General features: G+C 43.6%; 1 protein-coding gene and 1 non-coding gene across 3 annotated transcripts in view; both read left to right on the top strand.

Annotated features, from left to right (window-relative positions):
• The window catches only part of NTM (neurotrimin), a 964,245-nt gene that overhangs the window by 1,994 nt on the left and 943,697 nt on the right, over window positions 1-18,554 (top strand). The gene's annotated exons all lie outside the window — the stretch shown is intronic.
• On the top strand, window positions 13,132-13,257 carry LOC123950213. Its single transcript, XR_006820203.1, has one exon. It is a non-coding gene; the product is annotated as a U6atac minor spliceosomal RNA (small nuclear RNA).

Raw genomic sequence — 18,554 nt, 5'->3', positions numbered from 1 at the left:
GTGTGTGCATGTATGTGTATGCATGTGTGCGCAGGGCAGGGTGCTCACCCCTCCTGTTCTTGGTACTTAGGGGCTCACCTGAGAAGAGCAGAGCTCCAACACTAGCAGTGGGGAAACTGAGTTCAGGGACAGGCTTCTATGATGCTAACAACAGAAATGAAAACTAAGTAGACAGAAGGCAGAGTGAAAGGTCAGAGGAAGGGAAAAGGAAGGTCCCAAGTCCCCAATAATTTCCATCTGTCCGCAGGTCGTGTCTCCTTTATCTATATATACATCAAACTGGAGACAATGGCCAAACTTCCACCAGCAACAGCCCTCTTGGCAGCATGCCAGGAGCCCCAGGGCCATACTAAATTTACATATAAATTAGCATACGTGATTTTGTTTCCCCCTTCAGAAATAAATGCATGGAAGCATAATATTTGCTCATACTTTGAATCATCCCTAAATAGACGCGTAGAAAGTTGCGGTACAAAATTCTCCAGGGTGAAATCTGATTCTGTGATCTTGTTCCTAGCTTGGTGGGGGGAGAGAGTTGACAGGGCTATCTTAGACCTCCTCACATTCTGCCAAATTTGACTTTCCTTGGGAGAATAATGGTCTTGTTTGTGCTTCCCACCTTGAGCCAGCTCTGAATAGGCTTCAATGCGTCATCATAAAACTGGCTGCTCAATTTTAAGGAAGAATAACCCCCAAAGCCCCCACACCACTTGCCATTTGGACTGGCAAAGGTGATGTCTGTTTTCTCTCTCGGGGGATGGAGGCTGGAGTCTGCCAGCTATCTCTTATCAAACTTGCAGAATTACTGAGGCAGCCCGGGTCTTGCCTGCAATAATCCACCCCTATTGCATTGACCCAGTGGGACTAGTTAGAATGCAGTACACATTCCAAGGCAATTTTTTCTTCTCTGTTTTTGTTTTAAGCTGGCTCTTCCCGGAGCTGTTATTTCCTGGGTTTCTTGCCTTCTTTAAAAAGGTGTCCAGGGCTAGTGGCCGATTATGGACCCCTTTCTGACCCTCTCCTCCCCCCAACCCCACCAGCAACCGTGATCCAGCTTAGAGGGGGAGGGAATTTCCAAGGGAATCAGCACTGATTAGTGATGGGCAGGAGGGAGGGGGTGATTAGCACCCTGGGGCTCTGGCCCTAAGAAGACTGCACTGGGGTTGATTAACTCGCAGCTCTTCTTTCCTGGGAACGGGAGCTGGGGAAGCTGGATTAGGCGGCTGTCCTTTTCAGCACACCCGCCCACCTTCTGCCACTGAGAGGCTCTGAAAGGAACGGCTGGTAGTGCTGCAGCCCTTCTCTTTCTAGAAACCGGACCATTTCTCCTTCGAAGGATTAATGCTCCCCTTAACACCTTCCAATGAGCTTGACTAGATCCTGTTTTACCTTTCAAATTTTCTCATCTCCTCACGTCCCACATCAACTTATATCTACCCACTTGAGACACAAACAGGCAGAGCAGAAGGGAAAGGACCGTGGGGGCTAAGTTCACGCTCTCCTTCACTCGGCGCTGACGACATGGACACTGTTCAGCTGGGCAGATCCGCCAACTTCCTGCTACTCACAGGAAATGTTTGGGTGCCAGCAGCAGCCTGAGTTGGGTGTTGCTTTAGGGGTGTGAGGGAGGCAGATGAGGCCATAACGATGTTTACTGGGAAAGTGAAAAATTGGTGTGGGATGATGGGACCCTGGGCCTGATGTAAACATCATGGGTACTTGCAAGCATGACCCACCCCCCCCCCCAAAAAAAAAAAAACTCTGGGCAAAGAGACAGAGGAGCCTCACAAAGTAAACCCTGGCTGCCATGCTTGCTGCTGCCGACTCGGGGCAAGTTAGAGGCAAGGAGGGCACAGTGCAGCAAACGCAGCATACCTTCCTCCTTCATATTCAACGATAGTCTTCTGAGCGTTTCATCAAGAGTGCCCGGGGAGTCCCAGCACTGGCCAGCAGGTCTTGCTGCATAAAGACCATTCTTGGGATTGCAGCTTTAGTGACCAGGTGCCAAGCCTCGTCCTGGTTCTGGTTCTTCCTTTGTGACATTTTTAAAGCCGAATATAACCCCAATAATGTCTTCTTATCAGCTGGATGCCTAGCCCCTGACTTCTGTTGTCTCTCGGTAAGACTCTCCCATAATGCTGGTATTAGAGGTGCTCAACTGTGTCCTTGAAGAGATGGTCTCTCCTGCATTCCTGCTCAGGTGCTCCGTTCTGGAATGTCTGGGTTCTGTCCTTGGCATGCCTGCATTCTGGTTATCTAGAGTTACAGTGACCTGGGCTGGGATCATCTACTGGTCACAGATGGCCCAAAGAAACCGTTGTTGCCTTCAGCCACAGTTGATCCATTGGGATGCCGGGATCCCTCTTAATATCCTAAGAACAGATGACATTTCGAAATCAACATGAGCCTCATGCTTCTGGCATGTAAGGAGACACATGCTGACAAGATCTGCAGCATCTTTTCATGTCTGTCTACTCATGATGAACACACTTTGGGTGGGATCATCATATCTGGGAGTTGGCCCTGTTCCATGTTTTTTTGGTTTGGAGTCCATGGCCTGCTCCTACCCACCAACTAGAATGCCAAACGTGCAAACAAACTCTGCTTTATATCTGACCTCAACAGAGACCCTACAGACTCTTCAAACTCTCCCATGAGCATGGCCTGCAGGTTCCAATCCAGTTCTGGTGGCCTGGGAAAGGCTCAGTGGGGAGCAGGCACATCTGAGCTCAAAGTTGCCTATGTTTTCTGCAGGGGAAAATCTTTCCCTCTGTGAGCCTGTCTCCCCACCTGCCTGCCAGGCTGGGGAGCAACTCCCCTGGGTGTTGTAAGGACTCATTAATGCTTGTAACACTCCAAACATGTGGTGCTAAGTGGAACTCCATGCTGAGACTGGTTGTATTTATGCAGTTTACTTCCTTTCTGCTCTATTGGCTTGTTAAATGTTTACTTTATGTCTATAGTCATTTGAAATTCAATAAAACAGATTAAAAATAAAAGATGGAAACATGCAAATATAAAGTAATTGATGATATATGGGTCAGATGGGGTCTGCGGTGCCATTGTAGCCTTCCTCTCCTGGTGGTGGATGCTTCCATTCCATACCGCTCCCAAGCGCACTGGGGAAGGGAAAAGGGGCTTTGGACGGAGCATGAAGGAGGCCTGCCTCCCATTCATTTGTCAAAGGAGACTTCTGCACGGAGGTGCAATGTTGGCTGGAGGGGTAGACGGGTGGCAGAAAGGAGGAGGGTCAGAGAAGAAAGCCAGAGCTGGGAGTTTTAGAGGGTAAAAACAGCTCTAGCCTGCATTAGAAAAAGTGGGGGGAAAAGAGGACTCAATCTTCTGCTTTGACTGCGATTTTGGTCAATAATCTCTGAGAGCTTCCTATTTCATTTTATATATTTCTGTATTTATTTACGCACCCTTCTGGATGAAGCCTGCCCGTTATCACCTGCTTAAACTTAAAAGATCTGTGTGTTCCTCCACTTTCCCTCTCCTTCTGTCTCTCCCCCTCCCACCCTCCCTCCCTCTTTCTGCCCTCTCTCCCCTTTTCCTCTTTTTCTCCATTTCCCTTTTTCTTTCCTCCTTTCATTCTTCCTTCTCCTCTACGGGAACAATAATTGATCAGTTGACAGATCTAGGTCACGCTGGCAGGGGTTGCTGTGCTTCATGCAGGCTTGCCCAGGAGAAGGAGGGAAAGTCTGTCTTCTCAGTTCACAAGGAGCCCAGATGATAGGGCACAGCAGGAGGCAGAAGGGGCCAACAAATTTGTGGGCGAGTTCAGCCATCCCCAGCAAGGGTATCCGGGACCCCATGGATTGACTGCAGAGTCTTCAGCTCTTTGATATCCCTGCCACTCTAATTTTCCATATCTGATTTACCTTTGCCCCTTGTCCACATTTCACTCAGCTTCTGTTCTGTTCTGCCTGTTCCAGTTCTCCTCATTTTCCTCTCTACTTCCCTCTCCGGTCCTCTTCTCCTTTCCTCCTCCTTCCAAAACCCTGACAGATCACAGATACTCCCCCACTTAAGTCATATTAGAGAGATGGCCTTTTGTTTATTTGCAAGAAGAAAAACAGAAACCCTGCCAGAAGAACTCTGTAAGTCATTTGCAAACTGCAAAACAAACCAACAAAGATTCACATTTTCGGTGCTGAGAAGAGAATATTTCAAGAGAGACTGTCAAGCTAAGAAATCAAATATTGGAAAACATATTCTTTAGCACTGTTACTAAGGACATCTTAGGTTACTAAATTTGATTTTTTTTTTCTTCTCTAAGAGTATTGCCTTCACAGTTATAAAAGACTGTTCAAAGAACTGGTTGTTTTGGGCTTCAGTGGCTCATTCAGATCTACTCCCTAGAGACGCTGCCTTTGCTTTATCTTGGTGGTACCACCAAACTCGAACCCAACACAGACTGTAGCTGTGGATGTGTTTATTGGTTCGATCACCCAGCAAGTGTTTATTGAGTGCCTATTATGTTCTGTGTATAGTTGTGGGTGGTGGCAATAAATATATCAATGACTAAAACAAACTAAAGGATGAGACCAAAGACAATAGAATTTCCAAGATTTGACTTGGTTTGCCATCCTTTTTAATAGCATACAGAAGCACCAGCGGGAATGCCAGGAGCAAGGACAAAGAGTGAATGGCACAGCTTCCGGTTTCTTGTGGAAATGATGGTGGGCTGCAAGAAAGCAACTAACCCTTGGTCCTTGTTTTATCTAGAGAGCACTGGGAGAGGGTGCGCAACTCCAGTTCTGTGTTAATAACACATAAGAGGTGCTGCCTTTGCTCCTCCCTGCTGTCTCCTGCCAAGAAGGGGCTCATGCATGTTTGCTGTGCCCTCAGTTAGTATGTGGATGATGCAAGCTGGTGTAAGTTCGTTGGCTTTGTGACAATTGTCTTTTGTCATTCAAGTTAGTAGCTGATTCTTGGCCCGATGCCACCCTGTCTGGTAGCCTACCCACCTCCTTTTTGCCCTGCCTTCAACTAGAGGGCCAAAGAAGGTAAGGGGAGCCAGGTGGGGTGACACTTATATAAGACCAGAGAGGGATTTGCTCTGGCACCTGGTCCGGATGAGACAAATAAGACAGAGGACCTCTGTGAAGGATTCATAACTCAGGGCAGATCTAAGATAATCTCCCTTCTGAGAGCCCTTTCATTTGCTACCCACTCAGCACACCCAAGTTAGGGTTCCTAGAATAATAAAAATGCATCATGACTGATTTGTTCTCCTCTGGTCATATACCACAGTTGGGGAACAAGCCTTCTTCCAATCCATCAATTTCTGTTTCCAGCCCTATGTACAAAAGGGGCTATAGCTTCTCTTAGGCTCACACTGTGTACTAGCTGTCTCCTGAATGCTCTAGGATGATTGCTTACCTGGCTGCTTCTATCTGCATCCCCACGGTAGTGGTGATGATTGTTCTTAGCTTTTCTCATGGAGGAGAACAGATAACTGCTTTGTCATGGATCCCGATTCTTCCAGGTCAAGCAGCCTACAGCAATTCCACACTTCCTGACCCTTTCTCAGAACCAATAAGGTTCTTAGGGGGTAAGTTCAATGTGTGTTTGTTTGCAATATTTTCCTTCCCTAAATCACTGGTTCTCAAACTTGGTGTATCAAATTGCCTGAGGAGCTTTATAAAAATACCAAAGATTGAACCATATCCCAGACCAACAAAATCAGAATATCATCATCAGTCTTATTCAGGCTCTATAAGAGGTTCTAATATGTGGCCACGCTTAAAAATTATACCTCTAATGTCATCTGAAATGTTCTATGGTCTTGGGTTAGGCAACTCCTCTTTATGAGCCTCAGTTTCCACATCTCTAAATAGATAAGTCAGACTAAAATAATTTTCAAGTTTATTTTGAAACTTGAAAATTATTTTCAAGTTTCACTTCAAGTTCAACATTTTGCAATTCTGCAAATAGTCTTTTTGAGTATAGCACTTGAAAGATAGTGATGCTAGAAGAAAGTATTCGGAAGCAGTTTCTGCTTGCGGGAGGCTAAGAATATAGACACAGTCACAGACAGATGACCAAAGTTAGAATGTGTGAATGGTGTGTGTGCACGCAAACACGACATGCTTTATCATATCTATTACATCACATACCCATTTATGCATGTAATTCCTTACAAGGCACCCTTAGAATGGGGGAAAAGGATTAACAGCATTTGAGGTATAGGGAATCAGGAGTGATGAGGATTCTTAACTGATCCATCGTAGAAAAGAAATTCAGGAGCCACTTGAATGTGGGTCAAGAAAGAATGTGATAGAGCTAGATTTAGAGAGCACTAAGGGATGGCGAGCCTTGGAAGGAGCTCCACTCCCTCGTGTGAAATTTGCATGTTTTTCTTCTGTTCAGGCTCCACTTCTCATCCCCAAGAGTCAGCCAGCAGTGACGCTTCCGTTGCTCTCCTTCTCATGGGCAACAAAGCCTCAATGCTGAGAATCTCGATAGCAATTTTGCAGCTAGGACGTTAGGCAGAAGTGAGGCTGCTTCCATTCCCCAAGCCAGCTCAGTTCCTGCAGTGCATACAGGAGTGAAAACTTGGTCTGTTTGGGGGGTACACAGGATAGAAGGCACATGGGGAACAGAGCTACCATGCAAATTTGTTCCCAGGGCAATCTCTAGTTAACTCAGGAAGTACTCACATTGAGGGTTCCCCAGAGTACTCACACTGCTGTGTCTGCCAGCCCCAGAGTCACAATCAGCTCAAGCCCAGAGAAACTTTCAAGATTTCAGTCTCTTTCCTTGAGCTCTGGTATCGCAACAGTGCAGCTGCAGTGGTCCCCTGGCTTCTATCTCCAATAAGGGGGAACATGCCTATCTGCAGATAGTCTATTTCACCTGACCATTGGATTCCAGGAAGACAGAAAGAGGAGGAAGGAAAAGGAGAAGGAAAATCTGTCTTATTATAGATTCTTGTCATTTGCTCTAGGTCCAGAGAGACATTATAACATAGTGGCTGGATCACCTGTGTCCAAACCCTGTCTCTTCCACTTTCTAGTTTGAAACCTTAGGCAATTCAGTCAGCCTCTGTGATTCCCTTTCCTCTTCTATAAAATGGAGATAATTATGAAACTTAGTTTTAAGTCTGTTTTGAAGATTAAATAAGTTGCTGCAGATTAAGTGTTTAGAACACTGCCTAGCGCATAGTAAGTTCTCAATAAATATTATCTATAGTATTATGATTGATATAAATACTACCACCTACAGGACAAGTCTAACCTTCTTCAACATGACCTTTATTTTAATATTTGAAAAAGTGATTTCCCCCCCTCTTCCCTCAAATTTTCTTTCCAAGAGGTTAAATATCTCCAGCATTTCTCCTATTTTCTAGATTATTATCCATACTAAGGATGCTGATTCCTTTTCTCTACGGTTATTTTGTTTACTCGGTATTCTTCTTAAAGACTTCTCCCATTGTGCTCTGAGTAGCCCAAAATATTACAGAATATGATCCCTCCTGGTTCCGAATCCAAAGGGAATGAAGTCTCAGCTCTTTGGAAAGATACTGGAAAACCTACGGCTTTTTTTTTTTTTTTTTTGGCACCAAGAATCACAACAGAAGTGCCCAACAGTCAAGCCTGGTGAGATCAACTACCCTCCCATCACATGGTGGAGAATTTATGACTGCAAAATTCATGGTAACATAACATGCTCAAAGCAGGCAGATGTGACATACAGATGGTATGAGGTACAGGGGAAAGTGGGATGCAAATGACATATGAGGGTCCCAAAAAGGGACGCCGGGAGAGCCCCAAAGGCGGCCAGCCAAATGCTACATTCTTCATACTTCTCTTAATCTCCCCCAAATGGTATTTTGATCATGTTTGACCTTCACCATGAAGAAAAAAAAAAAAAGGAACAAAAACATTTAGGAAGGATTTTTAATGACATGAGAAATGCTTATGACAAGTGAAAAGTGGAGGAGTCGTCCACGTGACTTTTTCCTTCTTGATCCTCTGGAGAACTTTCATGCGCACGTGTGTGGGTTTTACAATCAGGAAGGAGAGGTGTACACACGCAGGGAGGGCGACTCACGAGGGCCGTGCCCTGCCAGCGATCTTCCGGCCGCTTCTTCCACCCGCAGCACCCGCAGCCTGACTGGGCGTTTACAAGCTCCGTCACCCCCTTCTGTCCGGTGAGCGGGGAAGTGCGCCCCAGGCAGATTCCAGGGTGGAGAATCGCAGTCCCTCAGCACCCTCCGGGGTCCCGGGATGAAGTCGCGCGGGCTCCGCTCCAGCCAGGGCCACTCCGTCATGGCGGCGCCTCGGCTTGAGAGCGAACTCAAGGCGAGCTGGCCTGGGATTGCCAGCCTCTCCTCATCCTTTGACTCCTGTTCCCTGGACTGCTCGAGGGCTCATCCTCACAGCACATGTGCCCACTGCTCCCTCTGCTGAGTGCTGTCTTCGTTTACCTCAAAAACACTTGTTATAATTCAAGAAGAAATTACAGGCTCAGCATCCCTCTGAAGCCTCTCATTTCATCCTTTATGCCTCCATATCTCTTATACGAACCTCTATTCTTAACATCCATCCCACACAACTACACACGTGTAGTTATGTGCTCACGTGTCTATCTTCCCTTACTAGACTCTGAGCTCTTAGAGGTCAGGGACCGCCTTATGGATCTTTACATCCCAAATCACCTCACACAACACCTGGCACAAATTCAACTCTCAGAATTTATGGCTGGAAAGAAAGGATGGAGAGAGAGAAAGACAGAGGGAAAATGGCATGAGATCCCTTTACGGATTTTTTGGAGCCATATGACCCTGTCAACTTATGATGAGCTGTTGGCAATTCAACCATTCCTTTTCCTATGCTTCTGGTGTTTTACTATATGTACAAAACCTGGTCTCAGAACTTATCCCTTCTGATGTTGTCTTATCAGATTTAATTGATACCTTCTTTCTGACAATATCTTTTTGGGACTCTGAATCTGTGATTCCATATTTTAGCAATTCCTCTAGGTGATAATCAGTCATAAAACATATGTTGTAGGAACCTGAGTTGTGGTGGATGAGCTCAATATTTATGACTAAACTTACCCGAGAAAGGAAATAGTCGCTCTAGTGGTCAATAGATCAGTTAAACAGAGGGTGGGATGGCTATCTGAACCTGCACTGGCACCAGCAGGAGTGAGACAGACAGGGGAAGTGTGGATCTAAGAAAAGAGGGAAGTGACTGGATGGATTGTATTTAGTTGGAGAAGATGAAGTGACCGGGTGTTTCTTAGCTTCAGATCTACTTCTTCAGATCTATTTTTTCTTTCTTCCGCAAAGTGGTCCACTAGGGCATTTGACTCTCCTCCCAAACACTCAAGAAACTTGGCCCAGACATGGAGAAAGTTAATTGACAGCTTTTTTCTTAGTACAACTGGTGATGCATAGACATCTGCAGTTGGATAAACCATTTCCTAATTTTGAAAACAAATAAGAATTAATTAATTGTTCTACATTTCTCCTTCCTTTCCCCCTCACACTTCTTAATAGAAGGATCTAAATGCCTTGTCACCATTTTTTCATTACTTTCTTGCACTGCTGAAGACTTGTCAAGGCCAAAATAATTTAATCATCAAATACAAAAGCTTTTTCACAGACTCCTAGAGTTGTGAGATATCATGGAATTTTCTCAGTCTCCCCCCGCCAAGGCAGCAATCATATGTGAATGATGTTCGCCAAATTCTGCCTTACAATTTCAGAGATTCCCAGCGAGCAGAGACTAACCACCTATGTTATGGTCCCCAGTTCTGGCTGCCTGTCAAAATCACCTGTGGAGATTGTTATAAGATTGTGGAGATGCCCCGGAATGGCTTACAAAAATTCTCATTGAATAGGTCAGTATAGGCAGAGTCCCTTCTACTTTGAAATAACTACAGATGATTCTACTATTCAGATACAATAGAGAATAAATAATTAACACCCCTTCCTATAGTTGATAAACTCTGTGAGAAAACACTATTCTGGCAAATACTTTCGATATCACCTCAGAATAAATTATTATCCTTTCTTTGTATAAACAGTGTTCTAAATTTGTTCAGGGCAGGAATGTGCACATTCAAAATATTCACCACCAAAATTCCCTTATAGCTGAGTATGGTCATGTAATGCAGTTCAGGTTAGTGGAATGTAAGCACAAGTTTATTTGGCACTTTGAGTATTATACTCAGGAAGCCTTACTATTGCTGATTCCTCTTAACTAAGAGAATGGCATGCTACCTGGAGATCCAGGAAACAGCTTGGAAACAGGAGGACAAACAATACATATTAATGGCAAAGGGGCATGTGAGTGGCTCAGTCAGTTAAGCATCCAACTTTCGATCTCAGGTCAGGTCTTTATCTCAGGGTTGTGAGTTTAAGCCCTGCATTGGGTTCCACACTGGATGCGTGGATGCGGAGGCTACTGAAGAAAGAAAGAAAGAAAGAAAGAAAGAAAGAAAGAAAGAAAGAAAAGAAAAGAAAAGAAAAGAAAAGAATGAAAAGAAAGGAAGCTTTTAGGTTGAACTAAATAGACTTTTGGTAAATCAAAAATAGCTGAGTATAAGCAATTTCATATGGCTCAATCTAATTAAAGCACCGTGGATTCAAGACGACATAGCAGTTGTACCAGCACTAGAATACATGTACCCATACTCACTATCACTTATGAGGGAAAAAAAAAAAAGCCCTTATTTAATTAGGTTTCTATTACTCACAGATGAATATAATCCTAATGAATCTATGTTGAGCAATTTTGCTTCTTTCTAACTTCTGTCAATTAGAGTTGCTCAAAAATATAAGGAATATTGTGTGATCTTCTTTCTAAAAGATGACTATCATGAACCTACTTATCTTAACATTCTTAGTTCCTTCTTCTTATGATTATCATATGGCATAACTTTTAGACCATTAATCATCCTGATCCTTATCTCCTGAACATGCCCTAGTTTGATAATGATCCACTAAAATGCATTACCAGACAAATTCTCCCAGATGTAGTTTGATTGCTAAAGTGGGGCATGGACTATTACCTATCACATTTTGGACTTTATAGTTTCATAGGTTCATTTTATTATTGTATTCTTTACTTTTTTCTTTTTTTCCAGAGATATCATACTATTGGCCCATATTGATGTTGTATACTCATTCCTCTGACAAAAATGCTATTATGTAAGACCTCTTCTATTCTTACTTATAGTTAATTTTCTTTAAATGTTTCTTCTAAGTATTTTACTGCGTCTCAGGTGCTTTATTTAAATCCACTGAGATTATTTTTGGATTCTGATGAGCTGTTGCCACCAGCTTTATGTCATCCTCAAATGATACAGACATGTAATCTCCATATCATCAAGGTGAATAATATCAAAAATTTTAAAAAAGCAACATAATAGACCCAAGGGCATGGCCATGTTCTTACTTACATTTATATCTCACCCACTCCAGAATGATGTATTCATACCTTACTGTATGCAAGCCATAAACAACAACAAAACAGAGTTCTACTCAATGAAGTGGACAATTCAACACAACATGGTACGTGCTGAGATAAAAGGAAATGCTGTTTGCTACGGCAGCAGCTAGGAGATTTTTCAGGTCAGAAAATTCTTCTAGAAGGAAGAGATGAGAAAGCTGAGAAACAAAGGTGACTATATTTAGCCAGGTAAGAGGAGAGAGAAATGTTACAAGTATAGGAGACTGCATATGCCAAGGCCTAGAGTCAGAAGAGTGTGGTAGGAGTCATGAATCCAATATTCAATCTGGCTAGATGGAGTGTGTATGTGTGGTTTGGGGGCTTAAGGGGATGGTGGAGAAGGAATGTAGGTAGAAAGACAAGAGGTGTAAGTAGACATGTAGGCAGAGGTCAGAGCTTGAATGGCCTTATGTTTCCTATTGTAAAGATTTTATATCAAGAGAAGAAAGTGCATCTCTGATAGTAACATGATCAGATTTGTAGTTTTACTTGTTGAGTAACATTATTTGGATTACTTAAAAATGTTAAAATATTATTCTAGTGACAGTGTGGGAAACGAATTAAAATGGGGGCAAGACTAGAGGCAAAGGAGCCTTCTAGAGGATGTTGCAGCCAATTAGGCATAAGTTAACCAGGGTGAGTGCTACAGAGAAAAGCCAGGAGAACTTGATGACATCAGGTCAGATTATGTGTGTTTGGAGAAGGCAGGGATAATAAAAGTGTCAAATGCTACTAAAGGATCTAGTAAGATTACACTTAGTGACAAAAATATCTTCTATCCCCTTGGGAGAACAGTTGTGACAAAAATATCTTCTATCCCCTTGGGAGAACAGTTTTGTGGGGTAAAGCCCTAGTTTGTGGGGGAGAAAGGTGAGGCAAGAATATAAAAAATGTGGACAATTATTTCAAAAAGGATTTTGCTTTGTTTTGTTTTTAGGTGTTGTTATTGATGTTGTTAAGAGAAAAGGAGGGAGGAAGTGGGGGAACAAAAGGGAATTACATTTGGAGAGGATGTTGTTACTTTTTTTTGTAATATTTTGTTTATTTATTTATTTGTCACACACAGAGAAAGAGAGAGAGAGAGAGATAGTTATTGAGTGCACAAGCAGGCAGAGTGGCAGGCGGAGGCAGAGAGAGAAGCAGGCTCCCCGCTGAGAAAGGAGCCTGATGTGGGACTCGATTCCAGGACCCTGGGATCATGACCTGAGCCAAAGGCAGGAGCTTAACCAACTGAGCCACCCAGGTGTCCCAGGATGTTGTTACTTTCAAAGATGAGAAAAACCTCTTTGAATGCTGAAGGACAGGTGCTCCTAAAGGAGGAGGAAAGGAAGACCCAGGAGTTGACTGACCAAGTGAGGTCCGTTAGGGAAAAGGAGAGGGTGTGAGGGGTAGCAAATCTTGAGCACTGATAAAAGAATGAGTCTTGAAGACAAGGAGAATGACAAATTACATCACTATAGAAAGTAAGGAAGGAAAAACTATTTTCAGAATTCCTGAATTCTGGATTGGATTCAACTGCAAATGACAGAAACTACACAATAAATGTGGTTTAAATACCAGAGTTTTTCTTTGTGACCACAGAAACATTCTACTTTGTTTCTGGCTGGTGTAATGTTTCCTTCTCATGGAAGAAGAGGAGGATGAATTTTAGGAGGCAATTAGCATGTGGTATGACCAGAGGGAATGTTAGATCTCCACTTGACAAGGGTGGAAAAAGCCCTCAGGCCATACAACACACAGACAGTTAAGGTGTCACCACCTACCTTGTGGCATCTAACCATGGGCTCTCAACATTTCCAGTCATTAGGGAAATGCAAATGAAAATCACAGTGAGATATGACTTTATACCCATTAGGATGGCTATTGTTAAAAAAAAAACTTAAAAAGGAAAATAACAAATGTTGGCGAAGATATAGAGAAGTTGAATTGGAACCCTCCTGTGTGTTGCTGGTGGGCAAGTAAAGTGGTGCAACCCTTGTGAGAGGGTTTGGTGGTTCCCCAAAAAATTACAAATGGAATTATCATACGATCCAATAATTCCACTTCTAGCTATATACCCAAAACCCAAAAATTAGAAAGCAGGGAATTAGATATTTGTACAGCCATGTTCACAGCAGCATTATTCACAATAGGCAAAAGGTGGATACAACCCAAGTGTCCCTCAGGGGATGAATGGATAAACGAAATATGGTGCATACGTACAATCAAGAATTATCCAGCTTTAATGAAAATAATGAATTTCTGACATGTGCTACAACATGGAAACCTTGAAAACATGATACTAAGGGAAAGAAGTCAGACATGAAAGGGCAAATATTGTATGATTCCACTCATATGAGGTACCTAGAATAGGCAAATTCATAGAGACAGAAAATAGAAGTTTCCAGCAGCTGATGGGAGGAAGAAATGGGTAGTTATTATTTAATGGGTAAAGTTTCTCTTTGGGATAATAAAAAGTTCTGGAGATGGATGCTGAACAGTTTGGACGTACTTAATACCAGTGAACTGCATATTTAAAATGGTTAAAATGATAAATTTTATGTTGTATAGCTTACTCTGGTAAAGAAAAATGAAAAAAGAGAGTGAATTTCCTGTCCTCATACAGTTTGGATTCAGGTAACCCTTACAGCTTGGTTGTGGGAAGGTGAAGGAGTCTGCATTCAATGGCTGTGATTTTCTCTGAGTGTAATTTGGGGAAGATGTGTGTTTGCACACATGTGTGTTCATGTTCACACAGGTGTCCATAAACCTGTAGGGTGTGTTTTCCAGAAAGCAGAAAAGGACTAAAACAGTGACTTGTGTAATGGGCAAAAGGGCTGACTATTGACACAGGATTGCACAGAATCTCCCTCCTTTCCTCATGACATTCTCTTCTCTCTGGATGTTAAGACACAATCTCATCCATTCCTATCCGATTTTTTCATCTCCTTTTATGGCTCTGGTCCTACCATTTAGAAGATGGTAGCAGACTGTCTCTCAAACATGGGCTCACCTCCAACTTCTTTCTTGAGTTGACTCTTGAAGGAATTATACCAGACAGAATTTTATACTTATGGCTTGCACAGCATGTCCACATAGACCATATTTCTTGCTCTTCACATCCGTCACATCCCAGCCCCGTCATTAACTCTGACTTTTGGAATTGAGGTTTTTTTTGCCTTTTTTTTTTCCCCCTCCAGAGCCTTTGTTTTCTTCATCTGTAAAATAGGGCATGTAAACTTCCTTGGAATGTAGCTTCCATATTTCACTGAATTACGCTTATGAAACCTGGGGACTGTACTTCCCTCTCCACCCTCCTCCACCCCTCTTGCTCCTATAATCACTCACCAGCTCAATTCAGGTCTGCCTCTGAGTGAACCCCTGTATCTATGTGTCTTTCCTCTCCTCCGTGGGGGTCCTTTCTCAGTTCAAGCTCCAGCCATGTCTTGCTAAACTAATGATGCCTCTAAATAGGTCCCCGCTACCAGTTTTCTCCTGAGGTGAGTCCATCTTCTCTCTTGCTAATAATTAATTATCTTGCTAAAAAATCAAATTTTATCACCTCAGTCGTTTCTTAAAATATCCATTAATTCCACATGGTTGGCTTTGAAGACAATAGCACAAGTTCCTTAACTTGGCATAGAAGTCCATTCCCTATTTTGTCTCAGCCTCTTTCTTGCTCTGTCTTCTGGCATCCTTCTGCTTTTGACCTTTGGCCCCACTGACCCCAGACACTGACCCTGGACACAAATGCCCTGCCTCAGCACAGTGCCTTTGCACACACTGCTCTTTGTCAGGGATGTCCTTCCTGTAGGATTAGCCCAGTGCAACACTGTTCTAACTTATTTTAATGTTTAAGATGGAATGATGGAATAAATGAAGCCAGGAAAAGAATTTAAAAGGCTGAAAAGAAGGACAAAGATTTTTGAAACCTATTCTATTCCACCATTTCTACACTGAACCTTCAAGGAGACCCCTCATAGCAGTTTCTTTAGTTTCTTGTCTGCCCATGGGGAAGAGGAAGGGTTTTATTTCTATACAATGTCCTTAGATTTGTGGTTGTCCAAGTGTGGTCTTTGAATCAGAAAGTCTGGGGCTTTCTGAAACATAGCTATGTGCATTTTAATAAGCCCTTCAGGTGATTGATGCTAAATTTGAGGAACCACTGACTTAGAGAAATGGTGAACACAGATGGAGGGAGCTCTGACTGGAAGGGCCACTCCCAGTCTGGGATCTGGGTGTGTGCCTGCATTGGGAGTGGGTATAGTTAACTTTCTGCCCTCATAGGAGGGGTCTCAGTTTCTCTTGAATATAGCCACCTCAGGAAAAAAAAAAAAAATCAGGACAAAGCAAGCTTAGTGGTATGTAAGCTATGAAAATATCTAAACTAAGTAATTGAATATTCCCTTTTGCTAGGATTGCCAGATTTAGCAAACAAGAATCCAGGACGCCCAATGCATTTGAATTCCAGATAAGCAACAAGTAATTTTTTTATTATGCACAGCACATACTTATACAAAAAGAAAATATTTGCTATTGATCTGAATTTCAAATTTAACTGGGCATCTTGTTTCTTTTCTGTTTTTATCTGGCACCTTCCTTTTTGTCCGTTAACGGCTATGTGTGCAAGAAAAACAGCCTGGTCAGAAATTGGTGTCTTAAAGGTAGAAGTTATAGTAGTCTATTTCTTTACTCTTTAATGAGGAGGAAAATTATTTGTCTGGGAAGAAAAAGAATGGCTGTTCTTTCTGGCTCACTGGGTTATTTGTAAAATCTACATTTGAGAAAAGGGAGGGAGGGAGAGAGGGAAAGAAGAGAGATAGAAATAAGATGGTGGTTGAAAGTGGCCCCCAGCTGGAAAGTTCCTTCCTCTTGAAGGAACAGAACACCCATGGAAGAGCCAGGCCCTGAATCCACATCCCCCACAGCTGAAATGTGGAGCAAGCTTCAGGGAGATGGAGCTCCCCTTGGGGCTCTGCCTCCTGGGTGGGTTTTCTACACCACCTCCCTACCTGTCCCAGGTGACAGGACACCATCTCAGAGGTGGGACTGTGGTGCTGTGGCTGGGGAATGAGTGACAGACTCCCTAACAAGATGCAGCTGAGGGAGCGGCTTGCTGACAGAACAATTTGCTGGTGCCCAGAATATCCACCCAGCCCCGGCAAAGCGGCAGCCTAGGCGTCAGGAGAAATTTCAGGATTTATCATTCGCCTTGGTGTCAGGTTTTCTGCGAGCCGGCATACTTCCCCCGGTGCTTTTGCAGACCTGCAGCCTTGACGTGCTATCTAAGAAGGCTCCAGAGCCCCAGGAATTACATGTAAAACTATTCCATTTTTTCCCCCTCCTGATCCGCTTGTGTTTATGTAAATGACTGGAAAAGCAGTTTTTGGCCTATTTCCGAAGCTTAAGGGCTTCATGAGAAGCCTATTATTGAAAAATCAGAAACTGAAAAGCAACTTCTTAGACAATGAATTAGCAGCTCAGTGACTGTGTGTAATGCCAAGTGTACTGTAACTGGCTGCATTACAAATAGGAACTCCCCTGGGATTCAGTAATCAAACACGTGGCAACAGGTTGTCTGTTTCAACAGAGAGTGAGTAATCAAAGGAGATTTGCAGTTAATCCAAATATAACAGAGAAGTATCCAAAAGAAGGGCCAGGAAAAGGAGAAATTAGGATGTGGGTAGACTGAGGCTTTCTGACCTGGAGTTCCACATGCAACTGAGGGCATATTGTGGGACAAAGTGGATCCATGTGAACACTTGAGACACCAGACACGGAGAGGGGAAACTGAGGCTTGACTACAGACCGCAGCCAGCCAGAAAATTAACCTCGGCACTTGCCTCTCCTGCTTGGCCCGTGAAGTAAATAGGGGAATGAATTAACTAGCACTCAGTGATTTGTCTCAAACTTCTGAGTCCTATACTGGTTTGAGGGGGTGTGGCTGAGTCAGGGGCAGGGAAGGACTTGTCTGTCTGGGAGGTGCTGTTTAGATGTTGGGGCTACACTGTTTCAGATGACAGCTGAGTTTGTATGCCCACCTCTGTGCTCCCCAGGTGTGGTCCCAGGCCAGCAGCATCAGCATCACCTGGGAACCTACCAGGAGGAGATTCTCAGGCCCCGCCCCAGGCCTTAACAGACTTTCAGAACCTCTGAAATGAGACCTAGCAGTCTGTGTATTGAGAAGCCCTCGAGGGGTTTCTGACACTCACTGCTGTTTGACAACCACTGGCTAATCTGATCGCAGGGATGCTGTAAATACCGGGGGGCACTCCTTCTGCGGGTTCCTGTGTGAGAGCCCCCGTGGCTGGATCCTGATCCTAGAGCAATTCTGTGCTGACCCATCCTGTCCTGATCCCCACCCAGGGCTATCGGGCTACAGGGAGAGAGATTTAACATTTATTAAACATGTACTAGTCCTCAGCACCAGGCACTGGTGAGATTTTATTTCATTCTTTCTACCACCTTGTGAGCTAGGTGCTATAGATATGATTTTAGTGCTGAGAAAATTTTAGTTCAGAAAGATCAACTTCCCTGGGTCTGGATGTTTCCTGAGCCCATGCTCTTTGCCCTGTGCCACCCAGCATCTCTGACACACGTGGCCTCTGCCCCCAAAATGCCTAGGGTGCCGCCCACACAAAGCAACTGGCAGCCTGGCAGGGCCCCAGTTCTATATTTCTCTCCCTCCCCCACCCCACCCGACTCCTTGCCTCATGTTAATTTCCCACCTGAGTACTGAGTACTTTATAAATAGCAAATCTAAAATGAATTTTCTACCAGCGATCATTAGCTCCCTTGACATCCATTAAACATTCTCGCAAGCAGAGTGAAGTGACAAAAGGGATTGATTTTTACAGTATGCTTAATAGAGAAAAAGAAAGAAAGGTGTTGACAAGTCCTTTTTTTTTCCTGTCCTGATATCACGAGGAATTTGAAATCAGTCAAATGACTTTTATCTGAAAAAAAATTTAAAAAAAAGGCTAGGACCGGGGGCGGAGGGAGAGAGGGTGGGTGGGGAGAGGGAAGCAGCCTCCACAGCACCCTGCTCAACCCATTTCTCTCTCTGTGACAAGTAAACATGAAGTTAGTTAGCTCGTGCCAGCCACC

The sequence above is a fragment of the Meles meles genome, chromosome 8 (assembly GCF_922984935.1).
Source record: "Meles meles chromosome 8, mMelMel3.1 paternal haplotype, whole genome shotgun sequence".
NCBI classification, from domain to species: domain Eukaryota; kingdom Metazoa; phylum Chordata; class Mammalia; order Carnivora; family Mustelidae; genus Meles; species Meles meles.
This window is presented reverse-complemented; position numbering and strand designations above follow the sequence as displayed.